Consider the following 19289-nt stretch of genomic DNA (forward strand, 5'->3'; position numbering starts at 1 on the left):
TTTCTCCGCATGTGAGTGTGGAAGGAGGCCCTTCCCGAGTCGTCTGCAGATGCCCTCGGGGACCGGGTTCTCCAGGGTATGGGGCGTGTGGTGCCAGTGCTATCGGGCGCAGGTGTGGTTGCTTCTTTGCTGCCTTTTATGTTCGTAGGAGGCAGGGTAGCGTTTTGCTAGAAAACTGGTATTTCTTCAATTTGAAGTTGAAAGTAAGTTTTGCTGCATCTGGAATGTTTCAGTGCAGCTAGAGTTTTCATAGGAACACAACTGAAATTTGAATGAGAAAGTTGGTTAGATGTGTGAAAACTTGAATTAGTTTTTGCAGAAGACCCTTATAGATTTAACATTTCTTCTCTCTGGATATTTTACTGAAGCCAGACCGAAAAAGGAATCCCGTTTTCACTCATCAGAAACAAAAGCAGAATCTCCATAACCGATCTGGGATCCGTAGAACAGAACACATCCCTTGGATTTATATTATAGTCAGTACTTGAGGAACCAAATCATGGCATGAAATTAAGTTGGGTACAGGCCACATGCCCAGTTGTGTTGAGGGATACGGGTAATTAATGCCTGGCAAACCAGTGATCCGTTCACTCTTTTCTTTCCTACTCCAGAGAGTATGCCAGGATGGTGGATGAGCAAGACTTCCAGAATGACAGGGTAAGGAGCTCAGCGTAAATTCTCCCCAGCAAAACAAAATAGGGAGAATTGTTTAAAAAACAAAACAAAACAAACAAAAACAAAAAAACACAGTCATTTAAAATCCCCAGAAATCATCCTAAGGACATACAGCAAATGGAGAAATATCCATTCAAGAAAATCTACTAAATACAAAATCAGCCAGGGTCTGTGACCTTTAAGCCATGACCTTCCTGACCACACCCCCCGCCCCCACAGCTCCAGGTTCCAGAAGTGGTACCCTAGGCCCTCTACTTTGGGCAGATGTGGCCCAGAAGATGGAGATTCTCTCTCCCCTCAACTCCCCATTGGGGGCTGCGGTTTCTCCTTGGGAGAGGCAGGCTTCCTGCATTTCTCATCCTCCTCAGCCCTCTGTTCCAGCAGCTCTGTTCCAGGCAAGAGGAGCCGGGAGGAGGAGGGCCACCTCCTGCTTGCAGGTGAAGCTCTACCGCAGGCAGGGCAGAAAAGGATCCTGAGGCCTCAGTGGTCCCTGCCTCTCCTCACCCCCAGGAGAGGCAAGCGAGGAAGACTGCTTCCTCCTCCCTCAGTGCCGGCTTGAAGAGCAGGGGTGTCATGGTCAGAAAAAGTGGATCCCACCCTCAGTGCAGAGTCACAGGGGTTTGTCCAGAGTAAAGGCAGGCCATAAGGATGAAGGCCCCCACAGCTCTGCCCAAGAAGACTGACTTTATTTGGAACAGGGCCCGGGGAAAGGCATGTGTCAGGATGTTGGGACAACCAGGGGATATCTTGGAGGCCAGTAGCTCCAGGATCCAAGGGAAACAGAGCAGCTAATGGAACCAGGGAAAGAGCCAAGAAGAGAACTCCTGGGATCACAGTCAGTTCTGGGGGTGCTCTAGGCTGCACCCACTCAGGAGTCATCAGATCAGAACATGGGGCAGACTCCAAAGCATCCTCCAGGCACTCACAGCCCCATCACCACAGGGCAGAAGCCTCACTGGCTCAAGGGGCTCCAACATAACCTCTGAGCAAACTCAATGAGCTACTCTGGCTAAGGGGCTACTCCTACAAAGGCAGGCTTGCAACTAAAACCACCCTTATTCCTGGGAACCGAGAAGACTGTGCAAGTCCAAGACTGAGCTCTCTCAGGAGTGATCGGAGAGGACCTCCTTGCTACTAGTCCCTGGCTGAACGTGGAGCCCAAAATGTAAATTCCCTAAAGTGTGATAGCAACCTACAAGCTACGCACACACGTCCAAAAGTACAGGGTGGACATCTAATGGCTGGAGGGGGCTAAAGCACAACTTTTGACCAGCAAGGGACTTATGCAGAACCAGGGGCAGCCCCTATGTTGCTGGGCTAAAAGATAAAAACTAGGGAGGAAATCTGAGCAGGGATATCAAAGAGGCCCAGTAAAGGAAACTACGTAGGTGATGGTAAAAACTGTGTGATTGCGTATGCCTTCTTTCTTCTCTTAACTGATTTAAAACAATCGGACAAAACAATATGTATATAAGAGAATGTACACGAATGTAATATATTCAACAATATAAGCACAAAGGAAGCAAGTGGAACTAAACTGCAATGGAGTAAGGAATTGACATCACATGGTAATTGAAATCGAAAGGAAGAAAGGAATGAAATTTACCAAAAGGTAAATAAGAAAGTTATTATAACAAATGTTATGGTATATACTTCCTCTTCTTTCTTCCCTCAGCTTCTTTAAAAATATTGTATAAAGCAGGTGTGCCTGGGCGGCTCAGTCAGTTAAGTGTCCGACTTCAGCTCCGGTCACAATCTCATGGTTTGTGAGTTCGACACCCGTGTGGGGCTCTGTGCTGACAGCTCAGAGCCTGGGGCCTGCTTCCGATTCTGTGTCTCCCTCTCTCTCTGCCCCTTCCCTGCTTGTACTCTCTCTCAACAATAAATAGATGTTTAAAAAAAATTCTTTTAAAGACAAAGGAAAACGATAACCCAATTTTAAAATGGGCAGAGGATTTGAATGGACCTTTCTCCAAAGAATATATACAAGTGGTCAATAAGCACATAAGATACTCAAAGTCATCAGCTCTGAGGGAAATGCAAAGCCAAACCTGGGTGAGATACCACTTTGCTCCCACTGTGATGGCTACAAAAAAAGAAAGTAATAAGTGTTGACAAGGATGTGGAGAAATTGGAACTCTCTACGTTGCTGGTAAAACGGTGAAGACACTTAGGCAAATGGTTTGGCAGTGTTTCAGAATTTCAAACATACAGTTACCTATGACTGGGCAATTCCACTCCCGTGCTCCAAGTTTATACCAAAGAGAAATAAAAGCACACCTCCATCCAAAAACTTGTCAACAAATGTTTATGGCAGAACAATTCATCAGAGCCAAAAAGTAGAAACAATCCAAATAGACATCTACTGATGAATGGATGACTAAAATGTGGTTTATGCACAGAATTGAAACACTATTTGGCAATACAAGGAAATGAAGTGCCAATGCATGCTATCACTTGGAGGAATGTTAAAAAGCCAATCCTAGGAGATCACACATTGTATGATTCCATTTATATGAAATATCCAGTACAGGCGTATATTGTGGTTGCTCGGGGCTGGACGGAGGAGAGTAGGGAATGACTACTAATAGGGTAATGGGTTTCTCTTAGGGCCCATTGTAGCAGTCAGGGTATCCAGGGAAACAGAGCCAGTAACATGTATTGGAAAGGGATTAACGATAGGAAATAGGCTCCCACGATTCTGGAGGCTGCCAAGTCCAAAATCTGTAGAACTGATGTCTCCGCGTGAAGGCCATCTGGCAGGAGAATTCTCTCTTACTCAGGGGAGGGTGAATCTTTTGTTCTCCTCTGACCTTCAACTGATTAGATGAGGCCCACTCATAGGGGGCAATCTGCTGAGGGCCAAGGATTCCATGAGAATGATTTAGAGAACAAAGGGAGTGATGGAGCCAAATTGAGAATGGAGTGATGAGGTTTTCAAGTGAAATAAAGGAAAATATTTTAGGGCAAAGAGTTGTTAGACTGCTGGCCAGCATCAGGGTAGAGTCTGAGGATGTGAAAAGATAGGGAGCCAGCAGGCTATGCCCTGATAAAAGCCTTCCACAACATTGCGCCTACTGAATACAGTTGATTCCATGGTCAATTGGCATAAACCTAACTCAGCTCTATTTCTGCCACAGGTGTGCTTAAGACTATCAGAGCAACCACACCCAATTCTAAGGGAGACACTTTGCCCACAGCTCGTGCTAGCCCTCTGCCAGTCCAGCATGGCTGGTTGAAGTAGGCATGGGCATCTGGTGGCCATGTATGCAAGCACATTTCCTGCTCTTGGCATCAGACACGCAGGGACCAAGCCAACCAACAACAGGAGCAGGGGGAAGGTCATGACATGGAAAGAGGGATCAGAGTGGCGATTGTGACCACTTCCATACTCAGTAAAGATGGAGCAGAGACTTGGCTGAAGCAGAAGAAGCTGGCTGGAAGAGAGGAGAGCTGACCAATGCAGGAAAGCATTCCAGAGACCACACCTGCTGTGAGTGAGTCTGCAGACAGTCCCTGGTCCCTAGAATTGCCTCCATAGTTCCAGTCCAACTATGTTATCAAAATGAACCACCCATTGCTAGAGGCAACTTGAATGGATCTCTGCGTGTGCACCAAAAACACCCGGCTAGAGCAGGACCTCTTTCCGTTACCAGCCACTCATTACACACTAAGTGCCATTTGGCACGCTGGAGATTCAGCACTACTTGAGGCAGACTGGGCCTCTGCAGAGACCTGTTTTTCTTGTGGTCACAGTAACGTTCACGACTCACACTGAATTCCTTACCCCCAACCCCATGCCCTGCACTTGCACTCCCCTGGCCATGTGCTTGGACTACCCGTGTTCAGAGTGGATTCTTGTCACAGAATTCCCTTCACCTGCTAAATGCTACCCTTTGTTTGTAGCCTTCTGGCAGCTCTCAAGCAAAATTCATTTCCTTCTTTCTGGTACTACGTAGCTAGCGCTTCTGTAGCCATCATGGCACTCCTGCCATTCTGCCTGGAGTTAAAGTTGTTTACATGCCCATCTCATCTTCAGGAACTTGAACTCCTTGAGGTCAGGAAATAGGCCAGAGTCCTCCTCCCCTAGGGCCTATGACTGAACCTTCCACACGAGATCCCTTCAATGCATATTAGTTCAACTGAATCAAATTCAACCTACGAGGAACTAAGGAGGGAGAAAGTGAGGAGGGCATTCACCCTTTTCCCTCATTCCCAGCTTCTACATCCAAGCATATGGTCACAAAATGGTGGCATGTATCTGAAGACTTGTCCAGCTGCCTTCCTACAAATCCAAATCATCACTAGCTCAGACAAGCTTGTTATTTTTTTTTTAAGCTTTGGCACGTGGTCACTATCGCCTAGCTCTGAAGAAGGCATGGTGAAATATTCCCAAGTGCTTTGAACTGGCAAACCCGTGTTTATACAATTACACGAAAACGAGCTAATGTGGTGGCCTTGCTGAGGTTTAATGATGTTGAGGTCAGGAAATTACAGTCCTCTGACTACATGTCTCCCTGCAGATTGGTTTGTATCTCATCGGAAAAGAATCTCGAGTTGGAGCTATTCCTTCATGCATAGGGGGCTTGCTATAAATAAGGGGCTAGAGGAATGAATTCTTAAGTGCATTTTATTTCATCCTGAGAGACACAGATGAAGATAAGTGGATGACTGTCAGCTTCCGGGCTGCACCAGAAAATTTCACTAACTATTTGCAGGTGGCAGCAACACAAATAATAAGGGATGTCTTCTCACGAGTCCGGGCTCCTCTCTCAATCCGTTCTGCCAGGCCCCTCTGACATTGCCAAGACACAATGGACATGGGCCAGAGATGCAGCCAATGTAGGGCCAGAAAGTGCACTTAGCTTGCAATCAGAAGACCTAGTTAAAGACCCAGAGAGCCACTAACTAGCCATGGGATCTTGGCCACATCTCTGACTTCATGAGATTGCTCATCGGTATACTCAATAATTGCTTAGGTCCCTTTCACAGTTTGAGTTATATCTATACCAGGTCATTACACTATTGTCCCACATGATGACCTTGACTCACCAACATTTGGGTCATTGTTCTAATTATACTGAACTACACACATGTCCTGACCTGGTTCTCCTTGTGACTAAGTCTGCGTCTGTCCTACAGTGGGATTTGGCTGGGCTGTGACACGTTTCCTCTTACCCATGCATGATATTAAAGAACCAGCCTCTAGGACTTCTGTCTCCTCAGCAGCAGGGTCTAACAGTTACTGAACCAATTCATGTGGTCACTGGCCTCTGAGGAATTTATCATAGTGTTATTTTTAAATTCAAGTGAAAAGAACAAAATGTTCAAGTTCTTAAGTGGAGAGGTTGGATGAGTGATACATTTTCTGTGCAAGGGTGATCTCTTGTAAAAATTCAACACAGTTAAAGAAAAACAGTACATCTAGCTGCACTAGAAATGTTTAGACCCAGGGACGCCTCTAGCATGTTGTTCTTGAAACCCATGTTTTTGAAAAGGGATTGACCAGGCTATAATGTGAGGCATTTCTGAGGCCAAACTCCCCAGATGAAATCTAAAACAGACTTGTGTCAGGGTGCCTGGGTAGCTCAGTTGGTTATGCTTCTGAATCTTGATTATGGCTCAGGTCATGATCTTAGGGTCGTGAGATCAAGCCCCACATGAGGCTCTGTGCTGACAGTGCGAAACAGAGCCTGCTTGGGATTCTCTCTCTCCTTCTCTCTTTGCCCCTCCCTCCCTCTCTCTCTGACTCTCTCTCTCAAAATTAATAAACAAACTTAAAAAAAAAATAAAACAGGAGTGCCTGTGTGGCTTAGTCAGTTAAGCATCTGACTTTGGCTCAGGTCATGATCTCACAGCTTGAGGGTTCAGGCCCCACATCGGGCTCTGTGCTGACAGCTCAGAACCTGGATCCTGCTTCAGATTCTGTGCCTCCCTCTCTCTCTTTGCTCTTCCTCCACTCGTGCTCTTTCTCTCTCTCAAAAATAAACATTAAAAAACAAACAAATAAAAATAAAACAGACTTGTGTTGCATTGTTAGGATTGTAAAATGAAGAGGCTAAGAGGGACCATGTCAGTAAATCCACCTTAGATTTGACATCTTGTGCCACCTGGTGCTGTGAACATTCCCACACAGTGCACCTTTCGTGTTTGCCTCTTTTGTGCTCATACACTGAGGCCATGACAGTGGAAGTTGGACCATTCTGGAAAACAATGAGGAATAGCTATCAAAGCCACCGATGTCTAAATTTCATCCCACTCTCAGGAATCTATCCCAACTTCACAGAAATATGGACAAAGCTACATATATAAGAATGTTTAGCAAAAATTTAAAGCAACAGTCATCCAAATCAGTAAAGAAGAAGTAAAATTTTCATGGTTTTCAGGTGACATAATGCTCTATATAGGAAAGCCTGAAAGACTCCACCCAAAAACTGCTAGAACTGGTAAGCGAATTCAGTAAGGTTGAAGCATACAAAATCAATTGACAGACTTCTGTTGTATTTCATTACACCAATAATGAAGCAGCAGAAAAGGAAATTACAAAAACAATCCCATTTACAACTGCACCCAAAATAATAAGAAACCTAGGAATACACTGAACCAAAGAGGTGAAAGATGTACTCTGAAAACTAGGAAGCACTGATGAGAGAAATTGAGTAAGACACAAAAAATGGGAAGACATTCCATGTTCATGGGTTGGAAGAACAAATGTTGTTAAAATGTCTGTACTACCCAAAGCAGTTTACAGATTTAATGCAATTCCTTTCAAAATACCAACAGCATTTTCCATAAAGCTAAAACAAACAGTCCAAAAACGTAGATGAACCACGAAAGACCCTGAATAGCCAAAGCAATTTTGAAAACGAAAAACGAAGCCGAAGGTATCACAATTTCAGACTTCAAGTTATATTACAAAGCTGTAGTGCTCAAAACAGTATGGTACTGTCACAAAAATAGACACATAGACCAATAGAACAGAATAGAAAATCCATAAATAAACCCACGATTATATGGCCAATTAATCTTTGACAAAGCAGGAAAGAATATGTAATGGGAAAAAGATAATCTCTTCAACAAAACATGTTAGGAAAACTGAATGGCAACATGCAAAAGAATGAAACTGGACCACTTTCTTATGCCATATACAAAAATAAATTCAACATGGATTAAAGACCTAAATGTGAGACATGAAACCATAAAAATTCTAGAAGAGAGTACCATCAGTAACTTCTCTGACATTGACCATAGCAACTTTTTTCTAGATGGGTCTCCTGAGGCAAGGGTAACAAAAGCAAATATAAACTATTGAGACTACATCAAAATAAAAAGTATCTGTACAGCAAAGGAAACAAAACTGAAAGGTAATCTATGGAATGGAGGAAGAGTTAGTATCCAAATATATAAAGAACTTATAAAACTCAACACCCAAAAAACAAGTAACCCAATTAAAAATGGGAAGAAGACATGAACAGACATTTCTCCAAATAAGACATGCATATGGGCAACAGACACATGAAAAGATGCTCAACAGGGAAATGCAAATCAAAACGACAATGAGATATCACTTCACACCTGTCAGAATGGCTAACATCAGTGACACAAGAAACAACAAGCGTTGGCAAGGATATAGAGAAACAGGAACCCTCTTGCACTGTTGGTAAAAATGCAAACTGGTGTAGCCACTGTGAAAAACAGTGTGGAAGTTCCTCAAAAAGAAAAAAATAGAACTGCACCATGATCCAGCAATCAGACTACTGGATATTCACCCAAAGAAACAAAAACACTAATTCAAAGGGTAACATGTACCCCTATGTTTAAAGCAGCATTATTTACAACAGCCAAATTATGGAAGCAGCCCAAGTCTCCATTGACTGATGAACAGATAAAGTAGATGTTTTATACACACCACCCATACACACACACACACACACACACACACACACACGAATATTATTCAGCCATCAAAAAGAATGAAATCTTGTCATTTGCAAAGACATGGATGGAGCTCAAGAATATAATAATGGTAAGTGAAATAAGGTAAGTCAGAGAAAGACAAATACCATATGATTTCACTCATATGTGGAATTTAAGAAACAAACAAATGAGCAAAGGGGAAAAAAGAAAGACAAATCAAGAAACAGACTCTTAACTACAGAGAACAAAATGGTGGTTACCAGAGGGGAGGTGGGTAGAAGGATTGATGAAATAGTTGATGGGGATTAAGGGGTACACTTGTGTGATGAGCACCAGGTGATTTTTTTTTTAATGACAATTTAAGGGGCATCTCACTGGCTCAATCAGTTAAGCGTCCGATTCTTGGTTTCAACTCAGTCATGATCTCATGGTTCATGGGATCAAGCCCAGAGTTGGGCTCCATGCTGACAGTGTGGAGGCTGCTTGAGAGTCTCTCTCTCCCTCTGCCTCTGCCCCTCCTCCACTCACATGAGCTCTCTCGCTCCTCAAAATAAACAAACTTTAAAATAAACTTGAAAATTTTAAAGTAACCATGGGGAAAGGATTCAGGAGAGTATATGATGGGAAATGGCATTAAAAATATGTTCTGAATGTTTTATAACATACAAAAATTTTTGCTATAATTTTCAGTGAAAAAAAATGAGGTTGCAAGTTTTACAGAAAATAGTTTTTCAATGCTCACGAAGATAAATGCACAGACAAAAAGCTGAAAGACAAAATGCCAAGAGGGATTACATGAGATTTGGGAGGACAGGTGATTGTCTTTCCTCTTTTACACTTTGTTTTGCAAGTTACCCACAATACCTTTGCGTTGAAATTACAGTATTACAAAACATCAGTGAGTGTCCCTTAGATGACCACCACCCTTATCTGAGATTGCCTTGTCTCTCCATTCATCACCACCACACTTTTCCCCCCACAGATACACTGAAAATGAGAAGATCAAAGCCACAGAACTCACTTCTGTTGGTGAGGATCCCAAGTGTCCCAGCCCATATAGATGGGTTTAGTGGAGAGTTCCAGGATGGGTGGGTGGGGGCAACTACCTATTTTCAAATGATTATCTTGAAGACAAAAGGAAGAAACACAGCAAGATGAGCATTTATGGATGACTGCTTGGTTCTGAAATCCTAAGCATTACCCAAGCGCCAGAAGAGAGCTGAATGATGCCAACACAACCCCATCGTCCAGGAAAGCCCAGGTGATCACACTTTTTCTTGGAACAGGCTTCTCATTCGGTGAAAGCCTGGGACTCTAAGAAGCTTCCAGCGTTTTGCCCATTACATTAACTCATCCTTTAAAAAGTCAGAGTGGTGCTAAGGAAAATCAGAGAGCAGATTCAAGCCTTGGGCCTTTGGGCCACATCTAGCACAGGGGCTTTCCCGGAAGGTCGTCTAATCCTGGATGTGCTTTGTACACTACATGCCACAGGAGGTAATCACATGAAAAGCTGGTGCTAATCACAGAGGAGAAGGTTATAGAACATATACAGGTTTTAAAATTCATACATAAAGACACACACAGAGTCTGGAGGGAGATCCCCCAGGGTATTCACATTTTTGAATGATGGAATTATTGGTGACGTGATTTTCTCTGTGATGCTGTTCTGTATTTTCCAATATTTCTGAGTGAGCATGTGTTGCATTCCAGTATAAAGAAAAGATTTATTTTTATTTTTAATATTATAATTGGGGGATAAGTATAATGGTACATAGAAAAGACTCAGAAGGAGGTGGAGTAAGAGATACATTCGTATTTTCTTTTTTATACTTTCTTTGCATTTTCTAATTGTTTGGCAATGAAACTGCATTCCGTTTCCCATTAGAAAAAAAAAGGACATTTACTTATTTAAATGAGTCCTAGATGGCTTCTAGAGAAATGTTTATTTTCACAGCTAGATGTCTTTTATTTCTCCGGTAGGGGAGGGATTTTTCTCAGCCATTCATGGGCTGTGCTTCTTTAGAGATCCACCTTGAGTCTGATGCTGTCAAAAGTATTTACCAAGCAGTTATTAAATAGTTAAGACTGTGCAGGAGACCCTTTGCTTTATTCATTCTTTCAACAAACATATTTGCTATTCTGTACTTTAAAGGCATTGGTAAAAACATTTGTCTCTGCCCCTAAAGCACTTTCTGTCTTGAGAATAGAGATGAGTTAACATACAATTACAGAAGAGCAGGCCGGTCCTTCAAATTTAGTAAGCTCAGAATCACCTGGAGGGCTTCTTCTACCTAGACTGCTGGGCTCCACCTGAAGGCTTTCTGATTCAGTCGGCATATCCCAACTTAGGCTGGTGCTGCTGGCCTGGGCCCCATCTTTGGAGAACCATTGTATTATAACTGATGGAGAGAGAGAGAGGAGCCTGCCCCCCACCCCCAGTTGTCTCCATCAGATGGTGTGTTTCTGCTGAATGGTGTGAAAGTGGGGGAGGAGGTGGGGGGAGGATTGGCCCACAAGGCAGGATTTGCAATCAGTCCACAGAATCCCTGAAGCCTTAAGAGGTAGGTCCCTCCGTCACCATTCCTCCTCTTTGAGGCCCTGCGACAGCCATGAACTCTTTCCCTGCTCCTCTCTGGGACAGAATTCTCCCAACTCTACTTCTCTTCTACCTCCTCTTAAAACTTTCTGTACACACCAAAGAAATCTGAAGTCCCACCCTCTCCCAAAAGGATGGGCCCCCACCCTGGAGGTGGCTACCAATTGGCCTTAAAATAAAAAGGAATCCATAGCGTTAAAACGTTTTCGAGGCCATGCTACAGATTGCATGTTTGTGTCCCCCCAAAATTCATATGTTGAAATCTACCCCCCTCTGTGATAGTATTAGGTGGTGGGGTCTTAGAGAGGTGATTAGGCTATGAGGGTAGGGCCCTCCTGTATGGGATTGTGCCCTTATAAAAAAGTCCTCAGAGAGCTCTCTTGCCCCTCTGCCCTGTGAAGACTCAGCAAGATGGGCATCTAAGGACCAGGAAGCAGGCTGAAAGAGTGGACCTACGCCGGCTGACTCCATCTTGTTCTGTGTCCTCTACCTTGAGTGACTATGTCCCCGACATGGCCCCTTTCCGGGAAAATCGCAGAAACCTCAGACCACGCCTCCTCCCCTTGAGTAACCTCCCGCTCACCTGTTCAAACTTCCTGATCAAAACATGCCCTGCGACCTGCTTAACAGGACTCCGACCCTTCCCCAGCCAATCAGCCGAGGCCACGACCCTTCCCCAGCCAATCGGGTGAGGCCACAGTCATTACCTCACCAACTGCCCCCTAGACCCCTATAAAATCTTTGTGCTTTTGAAACTCGCTCTCTCTCTCTCTCCAGTATCTCACCGCTGTGTAGGTGCAGGTAGGGGATTGAGCTCGAGCTAGCTCGAATAAAGGCTCTTTGCTATTGCATCGGACTCGGCTCCCTGGTGGTCTTTGGGGATCACGAATTCTGGGCATAACAAGGCTTTTATCAGACAACGAATCTACCAGCACTTTTATCTGGGACGTCTAAGCCTCCAGTCTGTGCTATTTTCTTATAGCAGATCCAATGGAGTTAGACATACCGGTAGACACACAAGGAAACTGACTGCACCCCTGGTGAGACAGACCACCAAAATGCAAGCCCTTCAAGAAGGCTTCACTGGTGACATTAGCATGGTGAGGCTCTGCAGAGACTCTTCCAAATGTTTGTGTATGTTTTCCTGGGAGGGAAGAAAAAACAACAATATCCACAAGGCTGGAAATGCGAATAAAGCTGGCCATGTTAAGTGGAATCCTTGCTAAGGATGCAATGTCTCTATTTTGTGACTGCTTTATAAGTGCATAATGTAGCCAACAGTTTATCCATGCCTGTGATCATAAAGTGTTATAAAGATTTCCTACAGTATTAAAATAGTAGTCTACTTACAAAGCACTTTCTGGATGAAAGTCAAAAAGATCACTGTTCCCTGGATAGAAGTTCAGCTATATACAGACTAAAAGCCAAACAGAAATGGCATAAGCTTAATTTTCTCCACCCACGAATATTGTATTTGTTCAGCTGGGTCAGAGTTTAAGTGTACCAGGACAACTATCTTGTTAAAAAGATTCATAGAGGGGCACCTGGGTGGCTCAGTTGGTTAAGTGTCTGACTTTGGCTTAGGTCATGATCTCACAGCTTGTGGGTTTGAGGTCCGCATCAGGCTCTGTGCTGACAGCTCAGAGCCTGAAGCCTGCTTCAGATTCTGTGTCTCCCTCTCTCTCTGCCCCTTCCCCACTCGTGCTCTCTCAAAAATAAATAAAACATTAAAAAAAATCAAAATGCTTATCATGTATGTAAGAACTGACCAGCTCTGTAAGTAAGACATAAGCTAATGTTCTCTATATGTAAAACAATGATGAGGTGAAAATTACTAAACCTATTTTACTGATAGGACAACTAGGACAGTATGAATAGAAATCCTGTTTTTTTTTTTTTTAATGGCCATTTATTCTTTAGAAATATCACCAAAATGATCTTAAGAAATATGTTATACTACTACTGAGGGGGGGAAAAAGCTAGATATTTTTTTTTCTTAGTATACACCTGAGTAAATTCCAGAGGGAAATGAGGAGATTAAGTGTAAAAATTGAAATTAAACACTTTAGGAAAATAGAGTGAATTGACTTCAGAATATGGTTGGATTTTCTAATAAGGGCCATGAAGGAAATCACCACATTTGATTACATGCATCTTTTAAAGACTCTTTCCATCTAAAAATATCTTAGACAAAATAAGAAAGTAAAAGACAAATTTAAAGAAATATTTGCAACATACATGAATGAAGATATGGCATATTATGAAAAGAAATCTTGGGGCATCTGGGTGGCTCAGTCAGTTGAACGTCTGACTCTTGATTTCGGTTCAGGTCATAACCTCACGGTTTGTGAGATCGAGCCCCATGTTGGGCTTTGCACTGTCAGCTTGAAATTCTCTCTCTCCCTCTCTCTGCCCCTCCCCCGCTCATGTGTGCCTACTTAAAAATTAAAATTTAACAAAATGGTCAAGAATCTATACAATTCATAAAAGAAGAAATACAAGTCACAGGCATACATACGAAAATGTTGAACTGCATTATTAATGCAACGCACTTTAGAACAACTTAGATTGTTTTGGTATTTGTAAAAGACAAAGATTTTTAAAGGCACAAAGTTGCTGTTAATGATATGGAGAGGTGGTTATACACATCTACTCTGTAAAGCAGAAGATGGCAGGGAATTGGCAGTTAAGTAAGTATTAAGGGCCTTTGAAGGACCTGCTATCTTTTTTCTCCTGGTCTACTTGTCCTGATATCTTGTTTACAATTTTAAGGAGGTATAATTAACATACAATAAACTGCGCATATTTAAAGGACATAATTTGATAAGTTTGACATACACATACACTCATGAAGCTATCATTTGAGAAAATGTGCCCCAAATGTTTCTATGTGATATCTATTCCCTTTATAACCTGTTATAATCTATTTCTTTATAGCCTAGTGCACTTTTCACTTCCATCCACAAGGAACCATTGCTGTGCTTGCTGTCACTGTAGATTAATTACATTTTCAAGAATTTTATATAAATTACATAATACATATTACATCGTCCTTTTTTTTCTTTTGGTCTCTATTTTTTCATTCAACATAATGACGGTGAGATTTATCCATGTTGTTGCGTGACTGTAACTTGTTCCTTTTAAATGCTGAGTAGTATTCCATGGGGTGGGTTTACCATCATTTATTTATTGAGTCACCTGCCCACTGACATAACATCATCCATTATATTTTTCTAGACATTCTAAGGAAATAATCATAGACATGTTCAAAGATTTATATATAAGGATATATATAAGGATAAAAATTATTTTTATTATATATTTTATATATATATTGTATACATATTATAGCATTACTTAGATTATCAAAAAAGTAGAAGCTACCTATCAGTCCAACAATAAAAGATGAATCAAGCAATTATAATCAATCCCTCAAAGAAAGTGCAGCATTTTAAATCTAGATTTTCAAATAATTTTTATCAACACAAGAAAGTCTCCATATATAATGTTAGCTTTTTTAAAAGGGCACAAAATCTATTATCTGAATTTTTAAAAAATCAAATCATACGAAGTACTAGAAGAAAGAAGGAGAGGGGTGCCTGGATGGCTCAGTTGGTTATGCCTTTGACTTTGGCTCAGGTCATGACCTTACTGATCGTGGGTTCAAACTCTGCGTCGGGTTCTGTGCTAACAGCTCAGGGCCTGGAGCCTGTTTCGGATTCTGTGTCTCCCTTTCTCTCTGCCCCTTCCCCACTCGCACTCTGTCTATCTCTCTCTCTCTCTCTCTTTCTCTCTCAAAAATAAATAAACCTTAAATAAAAAATTTAGAAGAAAGCAGGAGTGAAATCTATTATACTATGTATATGAGGAAAGGTTTTCTAAGACTCAAAGGAAAAAATTTAAAAATATGAAAAAAATCATTTGATAAAAATAAAATCTTTTGCCAAAAACAATGAACAAAATCAAAATATACCCGATAAACTGGGAGAAAGTATTTGCAACATTTATCACAGATTAAGGAATAATGTCCCCCAATATATTAAGAACTGTTTAAAATTAAGGGAAAGAAGACCAAAAACTAGATAGGAAAAAAGGCAAAAGATCATTAATTTAAAAAAAATCCCAAACAGCCTAAACACGTGAGAAATATTCAACTCCACTCATAATTAGGGAAATTCAAATTACAACTTCACTGAAATGCCATTTCTCACCTACTGGATTGGCGAAAATTAAGAAGTATGACAACAAACTCAATTCGAGACGGTGTGGGAAATGGGCAAGCTCATGCACTGCAGGTGGGAATAGGAAACCCATACAATGCCTTGGAGGGGTTTCTGGCAATATCTAGTAATTACATTATCTATTTAAAACTACCTTTTGACCCAGCAATTCCATTTCTAAGAATTTATCCTGCAGTGGTGCCTGGGTGCCTCAGTCAGTTAAGCCACAGACTCTTAAATTTTTTTTTTTTTCAACGTTTTTTATTTATTTTTGGGACAGAGAGAGACAGAGCATGAACGGGGGAGGGGCAGAGAGAGAGGGAGACACAGAATCGGAAACAGGCTCCAGGCTCCGAGCCATCAGCACAGAGCCTGACGCGGGGCTCGAACTCACAGACCGCGAGATCGTGACCTGAGCTGAAGTCAGACGCTTAACCGACTGCGCCACCCAGGCGCCCCCACAGACTCTTGGTTTCTGCTTAGGTCATACAGTTTGTGTGTTCCAGCCCCCTGTCGTGCTCCGTGCTGACAGCTCACAGCCTGCTTGGGTTTCTCTCTCTCCCTCCCTCTCTCTGCTTGCCCCACCCCCCTGCCCCACTCTCTCTTTCTTTCTCAGAATAAATAAACTTAAAACAAATTTTAAAAATAAACTAAAATACACTTAAAAAGAATTTATCCTCCAGATGAACTCCAGCAAAATTAAAATACATATGCACAAGGTTAGGCACTACAGCATTGTTTAAAATATTGGAAACAACCCAAGTGCCTGCATACAAGAGGGGTTGAATATACCATGATATACGCACACAATAGAGCTGTAAAAAAAAAAAAAAAAGAAAAGAAAAGAAAAAAAAGAAACAAAAGAATGAAGATCTCACAGTGGACTGATTGCAGAGTAATTTTCGGAATATGCTATTAAATGAAAAAGCTGTGCGCAAAGGAGTATCTATATTTTACTACCTTTTGTGTAACAAAGACGTGGAGAAATAAGAAAATATTCATTTTATCTGTTAATTGGCGCAAAGATAAATAAATAAGAAAAATAATTTTAAAAATAATAAAAAGATTAAAAAATCCTATGATTCAATGGAAGGATAGACCGGAAATAAATGAGATTGGTTACCTTTCAGGGTAGATGGGTGAAATAGGGTAGAACGGATGAGGAGAGTGACCCTTTTGAGTAAGCTTTTTGTATAGTTTTGACTTTTAGAACCATGTTTATTCTTCACATACTCAAAGAGGAAATAAATAAGCACATTGATAAATAGATCAGTTTGGCTACGGGATAAAAGTTGAAATAGAACGTGAGCAGACATAAATAATCCTAATGCTATTTGAAATAAGTGATAACCCGGGGCACCTGGGTGGCTGAGTCCATTAAACGTCTGTCTCTTGATATCAGTTCCGATCATGATCTTACAGTTCCTGAGTTTGAGCCCCACATCTGGCTCCGCGCTGACAGCACAGGGCCTGCTTGGGATCCTCTCTCTCTCTCTCTCTCTCTGATCCTCCCCCACTCATTCTCTCTCCCTCTCTCTCTCTCAAAATAAACAAATGAAACATTAAAAAAAAATAAAATAAATAACAACCCTACAAAAAGGGAGCATAGGAAATCAATTAAGTAATTTTTAAAGACAGTGATTTGATTTTATACCCGCAGGCTAAAGACAAAAACTACTGACTAGTTAGGAGTCCCCGCCACTATCCCCCTCCCCTGCCCAGAGTGGTATATGTTAGCAATCCTGAAACTATGTTATGGAGGCTCTTAGATTGAACAAATAATGGGATCCAGGTTTTTCACCATCAGGGAATAAAGTTACAAATACATGAAGGGAGAAGGCTAGAACGTACCCTGTAAAGTTGTATTGGATTTGGAGGTGTTAGCATAAACACGGTTATTAAATATACAGATTTGGAAATGATCATGAATCTCAGGACCCAAACATATTCCTGTTTGCCAAGATGTCCGTCAACAATGACACCTTAGGAGCAACAAACACATTCAGTGCCCGTATCTGGGTTTTAAATGTCATTCTCCACTTAAAGGACCTAGAATACTTCGCAAACTGGCTGATTCTAGGGCTGGACCTTCTTACTGTGCACATCAGCGAGGACGTACTCAAAGGATGTTGGGCACATGTCAAGAAGACATGGCAGCCAGACTGAGGGGCTCCCAATGACCAAGTCTGAGACAATATAAGCATCAAAATAAATAAAGATTAAAATGAGAATCCATGAGTACTGATCCTGAATAAATAAGTGAATAAAGGAGGAGGAGGAAAAGCATTTCCTTAGAGTAGAATGTAAATTAATAAGTGAAGAGTGACGGAATTAGAGAATTATCAACATTTATAAACACCATAATGATAATCAATTCCGGCAACAATCAGCCAGGATGGTAAAAATAGTGAGTAAAAGAAATGCAAGGTTAGCAGGATATTTACATGGTATTAAAAGTCATCTCTCCACAAGACAGTTTTTAATTACAAAGGGTAAAATAGTACCCTTTACAGTAACATGTTGGCAGACCCCATCCTTAACTGGCATATCAAACTTGACATCTCCAGTAATATGTTAACCCTGCACACGTGCCTCCGATCTGATGTCCTGAGAACAAACACTGTCTCACTTCTGTGGCATTCCTGCTGAAGTGTGGATCTAATTATGAAGAAACATCGATAAACTCCAAACTCTCTTACGAGCTAACTGGCCTGTACTCCTCAAAAATGTCCAGCAAGAAAATCTTGAAGAGCCGGCAAGAAAGGCTGAAGAATTGTCCAGATTAGACCCCAGAGAGACTAAATTCTATTAGTCATGTTGGACTGGACTGTATTTTTCCCCCTTCTGCTAAAAGAGCAATAAGGAGGCAATAAGTGAAATTCAATGGTGAATTCTGTAGATTAAATAATATGAGAGCATCACTGTTAATTTTCTGATTTTGTTAAGACTGTGTGGGTATGTATAAGACTGGTCTTGTTTTTAGGAAATATGGCATAAGTATTGAGAGGACAGGGGACATCAGTTTGCAATTTTCCATCTGATGGTTCAGAAAAATGCAACACAAAAGGGGGGTAGACACAGAAGACAGATATAATAAAATGTTAACATTTGGCGATTCTGGGTGAAGAGCATATTGGAATTTTTATACTACTTTTGCAAATTTTCTGTAAGCCTGAAACCATTTCAAAATAAGTGGTAGAGATAGTAAGGGGGAAAAATATTTCTCCTTTCCTCCCTCCCTCCCTCTCCTTCTTCCCTGCCTCCCACCTCCCTTCTCTTTCTCTCTCTCCCCACACAAACACATAGGAACATGTCTGAAAAAAATGTTGTAAGAGTGTTAATATCTAGATGGTTGGATATTGCATTTAAAATTAATCTTCTTGCAGAGAAAACAAAAGTGAAAATAAACAAATGGGACTACATCGATCTAGAAAACTTTTGACCAGAAGAGACCATCAACAAAATGAAAAGACAACCTACTGAATGGGAGAAAATATTCACAAATTATATGTCTGATAAGGGGTTAATACTCCAAAATATATGAAGAATTCATACAACTCAATAGTGAAAAACAAGCAGACTGGTTTAAAAATGGGCAGAGGACCTGAACAGACATTTTCCCAAAGAAGACATATGCCTGGCCAACACATACACGAAAAGATAACCAACATCATTCATCATCAGGGAAATGCAAATCCAAACACAGTGAGAGATCACCTCACACCTGGTAGAATGGCTATTACCAAAAAGACAGGAAAGGACAAATAGTGGCGAAGATGTGGAGAAAAGGCAACGCTTGTGCACTGTTGGTGGGAATGTGAATTGGTGCAGCCACTGTAAGAAAACAGTATGGAGTTTCCTCAAAACATGAAAAATAGAAC

General features: G+C 41.5%; 1 protein-coding gene and 1 long non-coding RNA gene across 2 annotated transcripts in view; one reads left to right on the forward strand and one right to left on the reverse strand.

Annotated features, from left to right (window-relative positions):
* Window positions 1-679, forward strand: part of MFHAS1 (multifunctional ROCO family signaling regulator 1) — a 103204-nt gene extending 102525 nt beyond the window's left edge. Inside the window, exon 4 of the mRNA XM_060653132.3 lies at window positions 612-679. The gene's annotated coding sequence lies outside the window, so the exon portion shown is untranslated. The remainder of the gene's footprint in view (window positions 1-611) is intronic.
* The window catches only part of LOC144616103 (uncharacterized), a 39827-nt gene that overhangs the window by 2134 nt on the left and 18404 nt on the right, over window positions 1-19289 (reverse strand). The gene's annotated exons all lie outside the window — the stretch shown is intronic.

Source organism: Panthera onca, chromosome B1 (genome assembly GCF_046562875.1).
Source record: "Panthera onca isolate mPanOnc1 chromosome B1, mPanOnc1 haplotype 2, whole genome shotgun sequence".
NCBI classification, from domain to species: Eukaryota; Metazoa; Chordata; class Mammalia; order Carnivora; family Felidae; genus Panthera; species Panthera onca.